General features: G+C 43.5%; 1 protein-coding gene across 1 annotated transcript in view; it reads right to left on the reverse strand.

Annotated features, from left to right (window-relative positions):
- MAB21L3 (mab-21 like 3) overlaps window positions 1-19,285 on the reverse strand; it is a 265,078-nt gene that overhangs the window by 137,374 nt on the left and 108,419 nt on the right. Inside the window, exons 8-9 of the mRNA XM_032486969.1 lie at window positions 15,201-15,263; window positions 2,284-2,411 (exon numbers count right to left, since the gene is read on the reverse strand). The gene's annotated coding sequence lies outside the window, so the exon portion shown is untranslated. The remainder of the gene's footprint in view (window positions 1-2,283; window positions 2,412-15,200; window positions 15,264-19,285) is intronic.

Below are 19,285 nucleotides of genomic sequence, written 5' to 3' on the forward strand. Positions count from 1 at the left end.
GCCTGGGGGAGGAGAAGGAGCCACAGAGAGAGTAACAAATGTCATCTGTTACTCAGCAGAAGCATGACGCCTCCTGGGGTGAGGACCCAGGAGCCTTTCTTAGTGTGTGCTTGGGCAGAATGCCTTATGCATTTCACAGGTTAAACCACTGAACCACGAGGGCCTCTGCGTGCCTGGCCTGTGATGTGGAGAAAGTTCACCATCTGTGAAGGCCAGGTTAATCTGCTAATTAAAAAACACTTGGGATTTGTCTAACATTACGAAGAGCTCCAATTATAGGCACAGAACTGTCTCCCAGCCCTTTCTTCTTCCTTGTGCACCCTGGAAAGTGTTGTGGTCTCCACTCCTGCTCCCCCTAGTCTGCACTCCCATCCCCAGCCCTGGCTGCGGTCCTTTCTCAGCCTTCGTTTTTAGAGCCATGAGTGGTAATGACCTTCAAACCTCAGGGGACATTCTTCCATTGTCAGAGAATCCAGCCACGCACTCGGGGCTGTCCCGACTCAAGATTTCATTCTTCTAGCGATGAGTCACTGCTGCCATCTTGTTCCCATGCTTCCTGCAAGGAGGTAAGGCCAGGAAAAGAAAGGAGGGCGGGGTGCCCGGCCAGCTCCTGTAGCACCTGCAGGCCTGGGTGCGCTCCGGCCATAAAAGTCTGTGGAGGATGGAGGAGGCAGGAAGGGGAGCCAGCCTGCTGTCCTGAACAGGGGCAAAAACCATGCCTCTGGGAGGGCAGGAGGGTCACATGGCACCACACGGCCCTCTAGGGAGGGGGCCCAGGGCAGTGCCGCGAACACAACGGGCTTTGGGCTCCAACAGGCCTGGCTCTGAAGTCCAGACCCACTGCTTCTAGCATCCTGGACATGCTCCCCAGCCTCCTGGAACACCCTTTTCCTCACTTTATGCCCCTTCAAAGGGTCATCGTGGAGGCTCAGGGACATGACCTGCGCAGACCACCCAGAGCAGCGCCTGGCATCAGACAGGAGCTGGGCACTGAGGAGGCTTCCTCTTTCTCCATCAGATCTTCCTTCTCTCCTTCCTCCTCCTAACAGGCTCCCCCCACAAGGCCTCAGAAAGGCTCGGCAGCGTCCAGCCACCTCGCAAAGGCAACCTGCCACACACACACAGGGGTGCTTCCCACTTGGAAACAGAAACCCCTGCGGGAAGCTCTGGAAGCAGTGCACCTTGCTGGCTCCAGGGGGTCCTCAACCCTCTCATCTGTTGTCTCTCCACTCTGTTTGGCAATGATTTATTAGTAATTCTCACTTCCCAGATTCATGGCTAGAATCTGAAATCTTTTAAAAAGGCAGCTCTCACCATCATGGGCTCCATAATCATCATTCGGTATTTATGTCTGCGGCCTTCCTCCAGACACCATGTGTCTCCTTCAGTCTGGAAAGCGGAAGGCTGACAGGGGCTGCTGGAGGCCCACAAAGCCCCACGGGACGCGCAGGGCTCGGGAGCAAGCCCTTGTTCACTCCATCCTGGAAGTGCTGGTTGGGGAAGGGGTTGGTGACCTTGAAACAAGAGGACTTTCAGGTTACGTACATGAAAGGAATCTATTTCGGTTCCAGCAAGTAATAAACTCCCAGGACTCATTACCCCAGAGGGAGTGGAGGGTAAGCATAGAAAGTACGTCAACCGAAGTTTCAGGTAAATTCATGGTTGGCTGCTCTCCGTGTCGTGTGTCCCATGACCCCGTGACCTTGCCACCAGGAAGGACATCCAGCATCTGGCAGGACCTAAAGAAGAACTCTGTCCCCTTGGGCCTTGGTTTCTGGCCCGTGCAGTAGTTCATACGCCCCTGGGACTTCCCTGGATTTCTTAGATTTGTGATTTTTTAATGTTGTTCATCTGAATTGCAGGAGAGAGGAGGCAGCAATCCTGGAGAAAGGGGACTGAATCAACAGTGGGGTAAGACTCTTCCAGGCAGCATACCTTACAGCGATTTCTTTTTCTTGCCTAAAATTCCAGAGGCCTACACCCTTTTGAGACTGCAGCAATTTCCTAAGAGCATGGAGCATTTGCATTGGAAGGGAGTCGCTGGACCATTCCACTTACTGCAGTTTCTGCCCTGAACAGTTTTGTGCAATAGCAATTAGATTCAGAAATAGAAACAGTGACGATGCTCAAAATGCAGTTGCTGAGCTAAGTATCTTTGAAGCAAAAAAGCCTATATACCTAAGGGCTGAACATTTCCTCATTTATGCAACAAATATTTTGAGCACCAATTTTGAGCCATGTGCTTAGGATACAAAGATGAATAAGACATAAAAATATTTCTACCTTCTGAGAGGCCAGCCAGTGGGGAAAACAGGCAAACAGCTCCCATATTGCGGGTGTTACAGGGGCAGGGGAACGGGGGTCCACCTCTATCTGCAGGAGTCAGGATTTGAAGCACCGCCAGGCATTCTCTGGTGGAGGTAAGAAGAGGGAGAGAGGGATTCATGCGGATAAGAGTGTGGAACAGTTGAAGTGCTCAAGTTCACTATGGGTGGAGCTCAGGCTACCTGAGACAAAGAGGCAGGAGGTGAGTCCGGAAAGAAGACATTGAGGCTGGTGGTCCAGACTAAGGAGCAGGGTGCTGATTTTGGAAGGGAAGCTGGAAAGTGGTATGATCAGATTCCAACTGTAGGAAGATCATCTTGAGATGACCTAGATGAGGATAAGGCTATGAGCAAGGACAGGAGTAAGCAGTGACTGGGATTTGCAGGAGAGCAATGACCGGGGACCAAAACAAAGCCTTAAGGTTGTTCCAAAGGTAGGCACCATGGACATATGGGGGAGGGAGAAAAGAGGGGAGCTCAGGGATGAATTCCTGGTTTCTTTGAGCGGATGGAAGTACCTGGGTGCTAAGGGGAAAATGTGCTGGAGAAGACAATGATTACGTTTTTGATAGGCTGCTCTTGCTTTTTAAATGAGGCAGTCAAACTGAGGTACCCCTCAGGTGATGTGTATAGCAATCCAAGTCTCAGAGAAAGGTGTGGTCTGGAGATCACGGGTCCCAGGGACAACAGCAGGTGGAGATGAAACCTTGCCTAGGGAGAGTACAAACATGGACAGAGGAGCAAACTAAGGGTGCTGCACCAGAGAACGCCAAGGGCAGAGGAAAGTGAGCTCCACAAGGAGAGCAAGCAAAGAGGAGACAGGCTTATCAGAAAACAAAGGAAGGGTGACTTCAGAAGAAAGGGGAAGTGTTTGAAGGTGTTGAATGATGCAAAGGTCAAGGAATGTAAGGAGTGAAAAGGAGTCATCAGATCTGGCACCTGGGTCCCTACTGCTGACCAGGTAGAAGATGATTCTGTAGGAGATGCTGGGAGAAGCCAGAGGCAGTAGGTCAAGAAGTGAATGAGATGCAGGAAGTGGTAACAGTAGGTAGACTATTCCAGAAACTCAGCTAGGAAGGGAAGGAGAGAGCTTGGAGGATTCCCCAAGGAGGAAAGTTCAGTAGAGGAAACTAGAATATAATGATTTGCATGGGAAAAGGCTTTAAAGGAGATTTAAGAGAGACAAAATCGATGGAGCAAGCATGTAGAAGATGCTCAGAGCTGAGCTCAGCTGTCATGTGCTCCGTTTTCCTTCCCTGTTCCATCACTTCTCTGCAACCCTGTGACATCCACTTGGACCACTCACCCAACATCTTCAGACACTGCTTTACAGCATGTTTATTTGAGTGTATATCTTCTCTTCTGTAATTAATTTTGTGTCTCTTTCAGGTCAGGAACTCTGTCTGAAACATTTTTGTTGTAATCCATGGAGCTTTTTTTTTTTTTAAATAGAACTGAGTTTCACAGTATTTTTTCAGTTGAGGTGTAACTTACACTGAAGAACACAAAGAGTGTAGCTTTATGAATTTTTGTGTATGTATGTATGTATATGTCCATGAAGCCAACGACTCCAACCTACAGCATACTTTCAGCACACTTGAAGGCTCTCTCATGGCCCCACCCAGACAGTATCCCTCACAGAAGTAACCATCCTCTGACCTCTATTGCTATAGTTTTGCCTGTTTCTTCGTCTTCTTATAAATAGGATCACATGATGTATGTTCTTTGGTATCTAATTTCTTTCTCTCAGTAATGTGTCTTTTGTTGTGTGCAAGGGTTAGCAAGTTTTTTATTGCTATGAAGTATTCCACTATGGAAATACATATCACAGTTTTTCTATCTGTTGATAGATACTAATGTCTTTCCCCATCTGGGGCTATTAGAAATAGTGCTGCCACGAACATTCTTGGCTACATGCATTGGGGTCATAGCACTCATTCTGTTGGGTGTATGTCCAAGAATGGTATCGCAGGGTAACAGGGTGGACGTTTGTTCAGCTTCAGTAGATGCTGCCAAAGTGTTTGTGCCAATTTATATTCCCTTGCAGTGTATGAACGCTCTGGCTCTACAGTATTTTTAAATAAAATGCAATTCAATAAGGAATGCTTAAAATATTGAAACGAGCAACAGCTTTCAAGAACCCTCAACACTTCAGAAGTATCTGTCAATATGTTAATGATAACTGTGTAAATAACAGGTCACGCTTCTATCCACTAAGTCTTCCATCATAGAACCCCGTGTTGGCCTAGTTTGAATTGAGGTAAGTTCTTATATAGAAGTGAATTTCTTTACTTTTATAATGTATCATTGTCACTAATTTTAAAAAGCTTTCTCACCTCACATTCATGTTCATGAGACTTTATTTTAATGCTCAATTATGCATCTGAGTTTTCTGGAAACAGGCAGAACTGCCTTATCCTAACATGATTTATGTGTCTTGCTGTCTCAGGAGTCAGCATGAATTCAATGATTTATTCATGTGTTCACTCCGTAAATATACACTGAGCAGCTACTCCGTGCTGGGCACCATACTGAGCACTGGGAGGTAGGGAAAGGGGGATATAAAGAATACTCAGATTCCCCAAAAAACTAAAAATAGAGTTACCATACGATCCAGCAATCTCCCTCCTGGGCATATAGCCAGAGAAAACACTAATTTGAAAATATGCATGCACCTCAATGTTCACAGCAGCACTATTTACAATAGCCAAGGGAGAAGGGTATAGCTCAGTGGCAGAGCACATGCTTAATATGCACAAGGTCCTGGGTTCAATCCCCAGTACCTCCATTAAAATAAATAAATATAAATAAATAACCTAATTACCTCCTCCCTAAAAAAATTAAAATACAATAGCCAAGGCATGGAAGCAGCCTAAATATCCATCGGCAGATGACTGGATAAAGATGTGAGATATGTGTGTGAGTGTGTGTATACGCGCGTGCGTGCACGCGCCTGAGTGTGTGGTAGAATACTACTCAGCCATAAAAAAGAGTCAAACAATGCCATTTGCAGCAATATGGGATGGGCCTAGAGATGACCATTCTAAGTGAAGTAAGTCATAGAGAGAAAGACAAATATCATATGCCACTTATATATGGAATCTAAAAAAATGATACAAATTAGCTTATTTACAAGATAGAAACACTCACAGACATAGAAAACAAACGTATGATTACAAAAGGGGAGGGGAAAGGATAATTTAGGAGTTTGGGATTAGCAGATACAAACTACTATATATAAAATAAACAACAAGGTTCTGCTGTATAGCACAGGGAAGTATATTCAATATCTTGTAATAACTTACAATGAAAAAGACTGTGTATATTTATGTGTGTGTGTGTGTGTGTATGAATCACTATGCTGTACAGCAGAAAGTAATACAACATCATAAAACAACTATATTTCAATTTAAAAAAATTGGGAGAAAAAAAAAGAATCCTCAGAATCCTCAGTTATGTGGATTCTGCCCTCAAAGAACTTGGTCTAGAAGAAGACATGGATATAAAGAACTAAAATGCAGTGTAGAAAGTTAGCAGGTCTCATACTTCATTGAAAGGTTTTCTACTAGGGCAAAGCTGGTACCAACTTAGGTGGAACTTTAGCAACAGAAACTGTCATGTAATAGGTCAGTTGTCATCTGTCTGAGTGGAGACAAGCAGGTCCTCTGAAGGCAAATCTTTTTTCTCAAGTCACTTGAGTATTCCCTCAATGTAAGCTTCATAGGCACCCATTATCTAGAGGGGAAAGAAGTGACAGGAACTTTTCTGTGTTTGACAAAGCCTGATCTTTTAAATACCCCTAGGAAGAAATTAGACCAAATTACTTAAAGTCAAAGAACCTCTTAGAACCTAGAAGTCCTAGATCCTGACATGTTTATCATCTTTCCAATTATTGAGATGGTTTGAAATGGTGTTAGCTGGCAGCAAAGGGTCCAAGAACCCCCAAGAGAAAGTCATTAAGTTCAATGTCAGGCCTAGATGGTTGACACAGGAGTGCTGATTCTGGCCCAGTGAGCAACCAAGGACAGAAGCCCCACTCTTTGAACCCCCATGCCAGCACAAAGGACCTACTCTGGGAACAGCAGCTGAGTATGTGAGTGTGACCCTGGAATCCAAACAGAGAACATCCTTAGCTGAAAATAACTTGGGAGACAGTAGGATGTGAATATTTAAAAGCTGAATTCCTATTCATACTCCAGGCTTCATACCAATTATAGGCTTAGCAGATATTGTTGGGTATTCTAGCAGTTTTCATCCCATATTCCCTCCAGATTCCTTCTATTTCTTGTGCACATGGGCTTCTGAGACCTTCCTACACGAAAATTTTCAGGGAAAAGGGACTGCTTTGTATATTCTGCCTCTAAGTCCTTCATGGGCTACTTCAGCTTTTAGGAGCAGGTCACAGTGGAGTACTTCTGTAGGGGTGAGCCAAGCTCAGCAAGCAAAGAGTAGAGAAGAGCACATGTTGAGAATACGGGTCAAGCTTAATTCAACATTCCATCCATGGTTTGCAAAGACAATAGAGTGACTCTGGGCAGCTCCAGCATGTCTACCTCTTAACTGGTGGTGTTCCTATCTGGGCCACTGCCCTCTGTGGTTGGTGTACAGTGTCATTCTGGGATCTTTTTTCTCCAGCCTCCTGGAAATGACTTCTCTCCTGTGTTGAAATTTCTGTTCCTATTATACCTTTCCCTTCCTTGGGAAGGTTGCATGGGAAATACATTTTTTGAGACACTGTATGTGAGACGTCTTTCTTCTATCTTGGTACATTTTGGATAATTTGGCTGGGTATAGAACTCTAGGTTGGAGAGCATTTCCTTTCAGAATTTTAAATACATTGCCTCATTTTCTTTTTGTTTCCAGGGATGCTACTGAGGAGTCCAAAGCCATTTCTAATTTCTTATTCTTTCTATGTGACTTTCTTCTTTCTCTCAAATTGCATAGACTCTATTTCCACCAATTTTTTGAAAATGTCCAATGAGGTGCCTAACTGTGGATCTATTGTTTTCCAAAGTGTTGACTATTTCATGTAGCCTTTGAAACTGGAAACTTTTGTCTTTTTCTAATCCCTGGGAAATTTGAGGGAGCCACTTCACTTGTGATTGTCTCCTTTCCATTTTCTATTTTTTCTTGTTCTCTCTCTGGAACTCCTATTATTTATAAATTGGACTTCTTGGACTAGTATTCTAATTTTGCTTTCTTTTCTCTCTATTTTTTTAAAAATATCTTTGAAATTTTGCTCTACTTTCTGAGAGACTAACGAGTTTTTAATTTCTCCTATTTTTAATTTCTAAGAATTTCATTTTAGCCTCTGAACCTTCCTTTTCTGTTTCACCCTGGTCTTTTTTTCTTGGATGTAATATCTTCTCTTGTCTCTGTAAAGAAATAGTTTACATAGAGTTGAATTCTCCTCTCCTTGCATGCTCTCAGTACCTCCACACACTACTTTTGTTTTTGTTTGTGTGTTGTTCACCTTGGTGTTTATTGTCCACGTTATCAGCTCTCCTCAGATAGTCAGTAGTATTTGGATATCCGATCATGATTAAGAGAGTGGACTATTCATCTATAATTGGGAGTTTTTAAGTTGATTGAAAACTCTGGGCAAGTGGGTGGAGCTTTAGACTTTGTCCTGCAATGTAAGACTGTTGGAGAACCCCCTATGTCAGTATTCCTAGTCTGTCTCTCATAGGTTATACAGATTCCCTAAATAATCTAAGTGTTTAAAAGAGTGCCTGACATGTGACAAGTATTCAATACTTGTTATTATTGTGTTAGTGATTGTTATTGTTGTTGTAGAAAATATGTACACAGGGAAGCAAATATATACACAATTCAGCTAATCAAAAGCCAATACCCTTGCTTGGATCTTTGTAGAAATTCACAAAAGTGCAATCATTTGCAGAGATTTGGACACAAACTTTCAATGGTGGCTTTGATGCTTCATGATTGAGTGGATGATAGAGAATGTGACCAGAAGGAAGATGCTTAGGGTTGACCTAGGAGAAGGTGGGGAGGTAGCTGATTTCAAAGGAGGAAGTGACTGGAAGGGATGCCAAGTGCTCACAATGGCTTCCAGAGAATGCTAATGGTTTACTCATTAAGTTGATATCTAAACACTTAAGACCTCTGCAGTCCTAGTGGAATGGGTTTTGGCACACTTGAGGGGAAGATTTGTTAATTAGCTCCATGACTCCTGCAGCAGCCGTCCATTTGATGGGTGATAGCACTGGAGGACCAGCTCTGCCAAGAGAGAGAAGGAATATTCCATTAATCTGGCTTTGGGTTATTAAGCCACTCTCTCATCCTGTCACAAACAGATTGTGAATAACACTGTGTTCTCTGCCATTCTCCTTCTCTGCCTCCTTTCCCTTTTCACAGCCTGGGGAGGACAGTGAGTCTAGCAAAACCTCACTGTTCTCAACCCTGATGGGTGCTAGCTTGTCTGGACCTTGGTAGCAGAAAGGGCCCTCTTCTCCTTCTTCCCATACCTGCTGGTCGCCAGCCACCTGGGAGTCCCCTCCAGAAATCTGACCTGCAGCTTCTGCAGGGCTGGACTGCTGGCCAGAGTGGTGGATTCCTCCTGGGAGCTGGTGTAGCCTTTGGCAGGGGATCAGCTACGCAAATCATTGATTTCAACTGCTCAGCATCTTGTCTCAGCTCTTCTTGTGCGTCTGCCTCTCTCAATTCAATTCTAATAACTTTATTGGCACAAAGAGATGGAAAAAGCACTGCCAAAGTCAATAATCAAGTTTCTGCAACTGAGATAATTTGATTTTCTTTTTCTTTTTGGCGGTTGTTTCATGGAGATAAAAACTATGTGGCCTCATATTTGGTTTTATCTTTGGATTATTCTCTGGCAGGAGAGTTCATATGAAAAGGTCTGAGTCAGATCATTTCTCCCAGTTATATAGCTTCATTATTTTCTACTTCTTGGTGTATTCTTGTTTGTTTCCATGTCTTTTTCCATGCAATTATTTTAACGACCAGAAAATCAGGTAAGCAAATTATTTACTGATCACCTACGATGTCCCAGGCAGTGTGATGGGGTATTAAAAACATACACTATTTTTCACCTGGAGTAGGGAAAAGCTGGGGCAGGCTATAAAGTGATGAAATGTGGTTACCCATCCATCCAAGGCAACTAATCATGTAATTCCTATCAGTTAAGAGGAAAGATAATTGCATGGTTAAGTGTGTGGGTTCTCAGCTTTGCTTCTCTTTATGTGACTTTGGGCAAGCCTCCTTGTGCCTCAGTTTCCTTACCTACAAAAAGGGAATGATAACAGCAGTGCCTACATCTTAGGGTTGTTGTGAGAACTATGTAAGACCGAACATAAAGCACTTAGAAAAATCTCTAGCACTCAGCAAGTACTTAATAAATGTTAGCTATTATTACTGTTGTGACTTACACAGACCCTAATGGTTTTCTTGTCCAAGCTCCTCCTCTTCCCAGGGAGGATCTAAGAGGCCAGAGAGACTGACCTGTCCAATGTTACAGTTTGGGCTCTTTAATTGCAGACACAGATGCTAATTATCTTCACACCATGCTGCCCCGTTGGTCAATGGCATGAGTTTTGATCCTGGAAACTCAAGCAAAATTTTGGTGAGGGATTCCTCTCCAGCCCGCTACACAATGAACAACCCCTCAGAGAGCATGCTGGGACTTTCACTGTCTCCTACTCACTTGACTTCCTGGAGTGGAGTGGCACAGTCAGGACCAGCATCCAGCCGAATGATGGGGTCAGGATGGTACAGTGGTTAACAGCCACAGTCTGGTGCCAGACTGACTTGATTCAAATCCTGGCCCTTTTTTTTTTTACCACGCTGTGTGATCTCGGACCAATTATTCAACACCCCTAAGCCTCAAGTTATTCACGAGTAAACATGGGGAGTAATGACACTACCCCTTATTGCATCATCTTGAGGATGAGATGAAGTAGCGTAGCATGTAAAGAGCTCAGCCTGGTGACTGGTACAGACTAATGCTGACACATGGGGGTGAATATGGGTTTTATAATCATTTTTGGTACTTTCTTTTACCCATGCTCACTTTACCCTCAAGACATCCCTCTAGGAGAGGAAGGAGAGATTCTTTTCTTCCCAGCACCTCTTCATACAGGTTAACTGTGCATCATAGCTGGCAAGTGGCAGCAGGGGGACCTGACCACACAGAGGCTTTAGTGACCCTAAAGCCGTGTTCTTTCTCCTATATTTACACCTCCAGGACTAAACAAACCTGAAATCGTCCTTGTTATCGAGAGGGGAGGGGGAAATAAAAAAGAAAAACTTGGAAAATGAATAGAGTCATGACAAGGGGGATGTTGTAGTGATGTTTTTGTTAGACAAATTAAATAAAAACACACACAAATGAAGCAGAGATGAAAGAAAGGAAACTCCATGCAGCCCCAAAAGGACCAAACAATAACAATCAGCCTGCTGTCCACAGAGAAGGACAAACCTGTAGTTAGAAGCTCCCTTGGAAGTTAAGGCCAGGAGACTGGTGTAGGGAAATGAACACTTTCAGCTTATCCCAGATCAGGTGCAAAAAGAAAGACAGGGAGAGAGAAGGGAAGAGGGCCATGGGACCAAGGGTCAGATCAGAGTCTGCAAAGACTGTGCAGTGCTGATGAAAATGGTTCTAAAGATGAACGTGGTTTGCTAAGATAATAACCTTTTCATTCTTATAACCACGAGTCAGGGAGCCAGTGTGTTCCAGAGGACTGTTCATGAAGCCAGGATACAGTCAGGATGAGAGGAGGGAAAGGTGCCCATTTGCTGCAGATCTTCCTTCTCCCTTGCTTCCCGAGCGGCTGTAAATCTGAAGGAGGCTCTGCTGAGACCCGCTGAGGAGACAAGCCATTTTTGTCTGAAGCAGCCTCCTGAAGTGATACTGAAGCCAGGAGTCAACCCACCTACCAGCTGCCCCGCTCCCTGTGCCTTGCATGGTCTGGCTGGTCCGCCTTCTCTGCAAAACCCCTCCCAGGCACCAGCCACTCTCTGGATTGGTGGGAAACCTGAAAGCTCTCTGGGCATCAGTTTCCCCAACTTCTGTTGTTGGTGCATGTAGCAGGGGCCTGGGAGTTTAGAGGATGAGACGAAAGCTTGAATCAGGAGGTGCAGCTGGTTCACAATCTTGTGGGGTTGGGGCACGATGGACATGGAGGAGACTGGGACCTGGACCTGCCTCCTTCCTCATCCCCTGCACCACAATTATAGAGTTCAATCACAGAAGTACAGAATGCAGAGAAACTGGCCCTTCTCACAGTCCTTGAGCTCCCCAAGTATAGACGGTCACCCCACTAATTGAAGAATTTGGACCTAAAAAGCAGGCAACATGGGTCCTGCACCAACCGGAGGAATCAGGTCCCCAGGGATGGCTGTGCTATCAGCAACATCACTGGGGCTCTGGCATATCTGGGACTTGCTTTGCCTCTGATAGTAACTGATAGTAACTTTCTGCTGCTTTCTCATTGGTGATGTTCTTCATCACCCAGCAAAACCTCCTAATTCCCCAAGTCAGCTGTCTGCTTGCACTGGGAGAGGCAGGGAGGAAATCTGTGTCCTGACTGCATGCTCTGCGGAGACAGAGACAGGAGCCAGGTCTGTCCACCCCAGACCTCAGTGCCTCAGATGTCTGCCGCCCTCTGTACCTCTCTGTTGATCAATCTCTGGGGAAACTCTGGTGGGTATTTTACTCTTCAGTGGAGAAGGGGTGGCTGCCAAGGCAGCTGGGCATGGGAAGGAAAGAAAGCTGTGAAAATCTGAGAAACAAGAGAGCAAGCTGGGCCTCATACACTGGAAGGAAGTAAGGATGGGAAGGAGTAGAGCGGAAGAGTGAGAAGTGGGCACCACGGAGAGGGGATGGGAGATGGCATTCCTGCCTTGAAGGGTATGAGAAACTTCGAGTAGATTCACAGAGGAGACCAATCAAGGCCTGGGATGGTGCCAGTGGTGAGTGTAATGAGGGGTCCCAAAGCTGGGTGCTCGCCTGGGACAGGCAGAGGAAGGAGCATCTAGAATTCTGTTTCATTTGCTCTCCATCCCCAGGCTTCCAGCAACATTGGCATGTCCTGACTTCACCCAGTGGGAGTAGCGCTTGTCCATGGGTTAGGGATGTTTCGGTTGGTGCCTTTTTTTTTTGAAACCAGCTGCTGAAGAAAAGGTGCAGGGCTCAACCCATGTATTTGAGAATGGCATTTGCTTGTGGAGAAGGAACCTTCTGCTCCTTGAAACTGCAAAACCTGTGCCCTCATGGGGTGCACAGTTTTGTATTCAGTAAGTTCAACTAGGAAGCAAAAGCCATCATGCGGTTTGGATTTATTGGTAATTCCATTTTTAAGCCAACATTTGTAAAGTGCTGTGTAATTTTAAACAATCTGATACATGATCCACTTGGTTCTTGAAATAACTTTACTAGTTCTATTTTATTAGGTAAAATGGAGGTCTTAAAAAAGATTCAGACAAGGTCACACAGCTAACAAGTGTCCTGTCCAACTTCTTGATATCGCTGTTCTGTTTTGCTTATTTCCTCACATGTAATCTTTTTTCCCATCACGATACCCATCAAGGATATCACAAAGCTATAGCTTAGAGCCCTTGGATAAGTGTCAGGGTATCAAGGAATCTCCCAAAATTATTTGCAGATTTTGCAAAAGAGTGCACATTGGCTCTTTTTCTGGGGAGGAGGGGTCCATCCATAGTTTGAGCAGATTCATGAAAGTGTTCATGACACACAAAATATTAAATAGCACATCATAAAAAGAAAAGCTATATTGCTGAACACTTCTTTTCACCCAATACCTACCCACCCCCCATACACTCCAGTGCAAGTATGACATCCTCCAAACTAAGCCCTTTTTAATTATTCCAAATATTTGGCACAGGGCTGCCTAAAACATTCAGATTGATTGAATCTTCACTTTTATTGGAATGTTTTGGCTCTGTGTAAATGCAACCTATCTCTCTCTTGTCCTGATTTCCCCCCCCACCCCCGTGTCTTTTTCTTCCTATTTCCATCCACAATGAGGAGGGGAGATGGCAGACGGGCAGGAGATGGTGATTCTAGTCCTCTTTAGAATGCTGTCCTTCAGCCTCTTTAACAGACACTCTTGGTTTCCCACCCAGAATCCCTGTTTGTTTGTTTCTCCTCAGTGTGGTCATGAACTTTCCTGAACTTGGCCCTATTCCCAGGCCTAGCACATCAATCTTGATAATCTCACCAATCATGGTAATTTTATTCTCCTTGCTAAGAATTGGCTTAAGAAGAAACATGTAACTCAATTCTGGTTAATGAGATTGGAGGGTAACTCTTCTGGGAAAGATTTTAGCTTTTTAAAGAACTACAAAGAGTATAGAGGTCTCTCTCCTACCTCTGAACATGGTTGCACACAGATATGATCCTTGGAGCTGCGGCAGCCATCTTGTGCCATAAGGGGAAATGGCTGACAGAGTGAAGATGGATGAGCAGAAAGTACAGAAAGACCTCAGGTCTCTGATGAGATTGTTGAAATATTAAGTTAACCAACCAAGGAACTGCCTTCCTTCTAAACTCTATGTTATGGGAGATAGCAAATGATCTCATTGGTTAAGCCATTTTGAATCGAGTTGACAGTGACTTGTTGGCAAAATCATCCTAATTAACATAAGTACCTTGCTATGGAACTACCTTCTATGGAATGCCTTAGAGTGAGATCATTTGCTCTTTTTGAGAGAGACTCATAGAGAATACAGAGCCAGTGTAACTGGGTGAATAACCAAAATAGGAGAGTTTAGGTAAGAGCTCATGAATTAACCTATATAACCCCGAATTCCAAATTTTAGAAGAGATTTTTGAAATAATTTAGGTGAGTTTTAGACTCTGACCAATGGACCCCTATAGTTATGTGGGGATGCTTTAGAAACCTATAGACAGTTGACTCAAATTCATTTAGAATTGTTGTTCTACAATTTAAAAATTCTTCAATTAAAAAAAAAACGCAGTTAAATATTTCACACACCAAATGTTTTTATACGGGAGACAACCAAGATATTAAATTGTGCTTCCAGCTTTGCAAGCTTCTGTGCATACAGCTCCTGCCATAAATATTCTGTAAACGTTCATTGATTTAGAATGTGCAGCTCTGTACTGGTTCTTTCTATATTACTATTATTATCTAAACGCCGGCCTTCCTAAGTCTGCTTGCATAAAATCATACATGTGAGTGTCAAGTAGAGCACGCATGGGCCCTGTGAAATCAAGTGTCAGGTGAAATATACTTTTGCTCAGCCCCGTATGGTGATGGTACAATAATAAGTTTTAAACAATTGGGCAAGTGTTGTGATGCAAAGACTGTGTCACATTATGTATAGTTTTAGCACCTACTGTACAGTTGGAAGGCTTCTCTCTTCCTTTTATAGACAACAAGCTCGCCTTGGCAAGGTGAAGCTTCTAGGTAAATCCTAGATACCTGGTCAGGACAGACATTCAACCTAAAATATATATTCAGTGTTCCAAGCCAAATAAATTTGTCTATTTTAAAATTTCGAGTAAACATCTGACAGAGACAGGCAATGGAGAACCTGGGACATCACTGACATTTTGTAATTGCTAGTAAGTTGTTGTTATGATGTATCCAGCACCGTTCTAAGGCCCCACCTATACTGACCGATGTAAACCACCCAACAACATTATAACATCAGAACTATTAATGTTCCCCATTTACAGATGAAGAACCAAGACAAAGGAACTGGGCCAGCAAGTGGTAGCTCAGCATTTGAACCAACAAAGTTTGCCTCCAGAATCTGGACTTACTCACTGCATTGTATTTCCCTTTGAACAGTGAAGAATTTCTGGACAGACTGGATGTTTCCCAGTTAAGGAAGGAGAGCAGGTCTTACCTGCTGTTATTGCTCCACTTTGAAGGGAGATTGTCCTCACAGCCTTCTTTCACACTTTCAGACCTGAAATTGCAGGGTGAAAAACTTGTATATTTGCATGAATTAAGATTCTCTCAATACTGTGCAACTAACACAAAATTTAAAAAGACATTGAATGAGCATCATTCACAGTTGCCAAGATATAGAAGCAACCTAAGTGTCCACTGACAGATGAATGAGTAAAGACAATGTGGTGTATGTATACAATAGAATAATACTCAGCCATTAAAAAAGAATAAAATTGTTTACAATTTGTTGTCTACATTTGCAATAACATGGATGAACTGGAAGGGTATTATGCTTAATGAAATAAGGCAGACAGAGAAAGACAGATATTATATGATATCACTTACATGTGGAATCTAAAAAGTAAAATAAACTAGTGAGTATAACAAAAAAATTAGCACACTCACAGATACAGAGAACGAACTAGTGGTTACCAGTGGGGAAAGGAAAGGGGGCAGGGACAAGATAGGGGTAGCAGATTAAGAGGTACAAATCACTACATATAAAGTAAAAAAGCTACAAGGATATAATGCACAGCACAGGAAACAGAGCCAATATTTTATAACTATAAATGGAGTATAACCTTTAAAAATTATAAATCACCATACTGTATACCTGTAACTTATATAATATTGTATATCAACTATACTCGATAAAAAAAATACACTGAATGGTGAGGCTGATATAAGACTGCAACTGCCACTGGTTTCCCTTGTTTTCAAATTTTATGTATTCATTGAAACTTCTTCTTATCTATTAGTGACAAGTAAATGTTACAAAACTCAACTTGCAAAGTGGATTTATGGTAATGTCCACCTCTGTCCTATTTAATAGACGTGGACCTGTCCTTCCTGTTTTGGGCAATGACCTCTGCAAGGTTCCACAGCTAGTTGAGAGCAAATATTAGAAAACCACTTAGGAGCAAGGAATAGAAACTCAGTGGCTTAAACAAAGAGGGGTTTGTTTCTCCCACACAACAAGAAGTCAGGAGGTAGGTGGTGCCGGGGATGGTCTGGCGGCTCAGCAACACGAGGGCCAGCATCTCTGTGACTCTCTTGGCCCTTCCGTTACGGGCACAGAAAGACTGACATAGGGGCAGCCAACACATCCACCCTCCAGACGGGAGGAGGGGCCAGGGCAGCACCTGCGTCCTCTTTCCCTTCCATCAGGAAAGCAAAATGTTCACAGAAAGTTCCTGCAGGCTTCTGCTTATGTCTCATGAGCCAGAACTGTCACCTGGTTACTTCCAGTGCAGGGAAGCTGGAAAAGTACTTAGCTTCCCTGGGCTTTCTAAACAAGGTGGGAAGAGAAATGAGGTTCGGAAGGGACGCTGAATCAGCAAATGTACAGCAGCTGCCACAAAGAAAATCAAAGACCTTCCAGGTTACCTTGGGCAAATGGTCCAATAGGGGACCCTACAGTACTGGCTTTGAGGGATTTAATAAGTAGGACACCCGGGCACCCATTTTAACACATTTGATTAATTGCTTATTATGCATCTAACACTGTACTGGGAGCTGGGGAGTCTCAGAGGTTTGGCTGTAGAGGCTTCCCCCATCTGAAGAAGGAGATGAGCTCACTAACCAATTTTTCACAGTGCTAAGTAATCATGGGAAATTCTCAATCTCCATTTTTATATGAACAAAAGGATTAGATCCTTAAGGACATTTCAAAATCTACAGTTCTCTTATTTTGTATAAGTAATCACTTATTAAGATATTCTCTGTCCCTGCCTCAGTGTCACTGTCAATGTTACCGTCAGCAACATGTAACAATCCATATTTTTCCAGCAGCCTAAGTGTCTCGGCATTAATTTGAGATGATGGGAGCAACCAGAATGTTACACGGGAATCATATTTTCATGGGAAGCAGTGCTATATGCTTCAGAAGCAAAGACAGATGGCAGAAACTTAAAAAAGAAAGGAAAAAGTCAACATTAACAGAAAATAAGAATTTAGAATATGAAGCTAGCATCAACAAGCAATTAACAAAAATGAATTTTTGTCCTTCTAAGGTTCTATCAGGGTTAGACCCCCTTTCAGGAGCAAGTGGCAAACCTGTTTCTGAAGGTGGTCGCTCTTTGTACAACCTCAGGTGCTTTCCCTGAGCGGCCACCTAGACCCAGCCCTTCATACAGTCGATAAACCTTCAGCGAACACCTATTATGTTCCAAACATTGCAGTAGGTCCTCGGGACATTAACATGCAATAAGTCTTAGTCCCTCACCTTGGGATGCTTATGTCTACTGGAAGAGATGGATACTTTGACTGAAATCTGAAATTCACTAGGACAAGCCGCCATAACAGAAGTGGCAACCAAGTGCAGGGGAAGTCCTGCAGTGGTCAGGGTCAATCTTGCCTGATTGCAGGTATGGGGCAGGGAGGGAGAGGGTGGTGGAGGAATGGGACAAGTCTTCACAGGCAAAGGAAAGGTCACTTTTGAGTGGCGGAACAAGTGCGAAGGCATGGAAATACGTTTGGAAATGTGCATGTCATTTTGTGCACCTCCTGGAATACAGAGTACACAGAGAGGAGGAAGAATGGTGAGTGAAGCATTCAGAGAGTTTAGGTCATTTTGAAAGTGTTTTGGATACCTTACATACAAAACAATAGGTTAGCAAATTAAAGCTGGATATTGGTTTTTCTTGGTTTCTTTCTGCAGCCAGCTTTTATTTCCACCATCTTTGCCCATTACTCCAGAGGCTGGAAGCCTGGGAACTACTCGTCCCATGCTCCTTTATCTCCAGGGCTTTGAACTCCATTAACATTCAGCCAATGAGATGCACTTGTTTACACTTAGGGATGGAAGGGAGTCAGAAGCAAGCTGTGTTATTCTGTCTCTGGAAGTGGCTTGTGTGTGTTTGGGCTTTGACCCAAACAAGGATTTACAAAGTTCTCGAAGCACCCTGTCAACCACCCCCTTCACTGCCGTAGGACCGCTGTGATCATCAGTGGTGGCTTCCTGCAGTTTCCTGACCTGGATGGCAACAACAACTTTCTAGTTTGTAGGACCACAGTTGCCGTGGTGAACCTAAAAGCTAGCAGCAGCTCTCACTACTCTCACTTCCCCAACAGTTTTGTAAGCATCTAATCCCCTCTATTAAATCTCTCTGCTTGAAATACCTAGAGCAATTTCTCTTTTCCTGACTGAACACTGACTGATATCATATCAACATAAATGAAGGTAAAGGACAAAACCATCCTTATTTACAGTTAATATAATTCTTTACATAGAAAATCTACAACTAATATTTTAGAACTGAAAAGAACATTCACCAGGCTTGCTGGGTATGAAGATTAACATGTAAAAAAATCCACTGCACATGTCACAAACCTGGATGTCATCCTTGATTCTTTCCTCTCCATATCTCCTGCATCAAATCAATCATCAAATCTTGTTGATTATACCTACTCAATATTTCTAAAATGTATCAACACCCCCTGCCCCTGCCACCAACCACCCCCATCCAACATTTTCCTCCTAGATTACTTAGTCCATTTGGGATGCTATTTAAAAAATGCCATAGACCAGGTGGCTCATAAACAAGAGAAATGTTTTTCTCCCACTTCTAAAGGCTGGGGAGTTTCAGACCAAGGTGCTGGCAGATTGCACGTCTGCTGAAAGACTATCTCCTGGCTCACAGACGGTTGTCTTTTCACTGAGTCCTGACATGGCTGATGGGACTACGGAGCTCTCCGGGGCCTTTTTTATAAGGGCACTAATTTTATTCATAAGGGCACCACCCTCATGATGTAATCATCTCCCCACCTCCGAGTACCCTCACACTGGGGACTGGGTTTCAACATAAGAATTTGTGGGGGATACAAACATTCTATCTATAGCAATTACCATGGCAACCTCCTAAATGGTCTTCTGAACAGAGTTTTACCTTCTTGCATTCCTCACAGCAGAGCTCGAATGGTCCTTCACATAAATTGAACATAAATTCAATCCAGGCACTCTCCTGCTTCAAAGGCTCCTCACTGCTCTTCAGAATAATTCCAAACTCCTAAACATGGTTTACAATGTCCTTCACAATC

Source organism: Camelus ferus, chromosome 9 (genome assembly GCF_009834535.1).
Source record: "Camelus ferus isolate YT-003-E chromosome 9, BCGSAC_Cfer_1.0, whole genome shotgun sequence".
Lineage (NCBI taxonomy): Eukaryota > Metazoa > Chordata > Mammalia > Artiodactyla > Camelidae > Camelus > Camelus ferus.